Here is an 856-nt window from a genome sequence, read left to right on the forward strand (position 1 = left end):
CTGTCGAATATTGTGCTCATATCTAATCCACCTATTTTATTATTATATCTCGTCATAATCTCGCCATATCTTGTCGTAATATATACCTATTGGATAACCCAGCTATAAAACTGATTGTGATTATCTGTATCTTTATAACTATTACTAATCAGGAAAATAAATTAAAAATAATATACTTTGGCTGTTTCGAACATTCGCTATTATGGCTTTTAGCTATTTTATACTTAGCTATTTTGCCATCGCTATTTTGATATTCGCTTTTTTGGATTCGCGGTATTGACGTGATACCAATAATATGTGAAAAAATGAAAAATAAGTTTCTTTTCTGTTACAAGATTATTAAAATAAAAATTGTAGTAAATAGGTAAGTATAATTTCAGAAATAATTTTGATAATCTAATTTAAGTTTTTATCATATTTTAGTATCCATATTAGATAATATTATAAAATGAATGGATACATATTAATTATATTCATTTTCAGATGTACGAGAATGTGTACAGTGTAAATAATTTATTTTTATTTTATAATCTTATAATTTTTTTTATTTTAATTTAATTTTATGTAATAATATGTGAAAAAATGAAAAATAAGTTTCTTTTCTGTTACAAGATTATTAAAATAAAAATTGTAGTAAATAGGTAAGTATAATTTCAGAAATAATTCTAATAATGTTATTTAAGTTTTTATCTTATTTTAATATACATATTATATAGTATTATAATATTAATTGATACATATTAATTATATTCATTTTCAGATGTACGAGTATGTGTACAGTGTAAATAATTTATTTTTATTTTATAATTTTATAATTTTTTTATTTTAATTTAATTTTATGTAATAATATGTGAAA

The 856-nt window shown here is 19.9% G+C and overlaps 1 protein-coding gene across 1 annotated transcript in view; it reads right to left on the reverse strand.

Annotated features, from left to right (window-relative positions):
- The window catches only part of LOC112600828, a 4,818-nt gene that overhangs the window by 1,340 nt on the left and 2,622 nt on the right, over window positions 1-856 (reverse strand). The gene's annotated exons all lie outside the window — the stretch shown is intronic.

Source organism: Melanaphis sacchari, unplaced genomic scaffold (assembly GCF_002803265.2).
Source record: "Melanaphis sacchari strain LSU unplaced genomic scaffold, SCAv2.0 Contig0_pilon_pilon, whole genome shotgun sequence".
Taxonomy (NCBI): domain Eukaryota; kingdom Metazoa; phylum Arthropoda; class Insecta; order Hemiptera; family Aphididae; genus Melanaphis; species Melanaphis sacchari.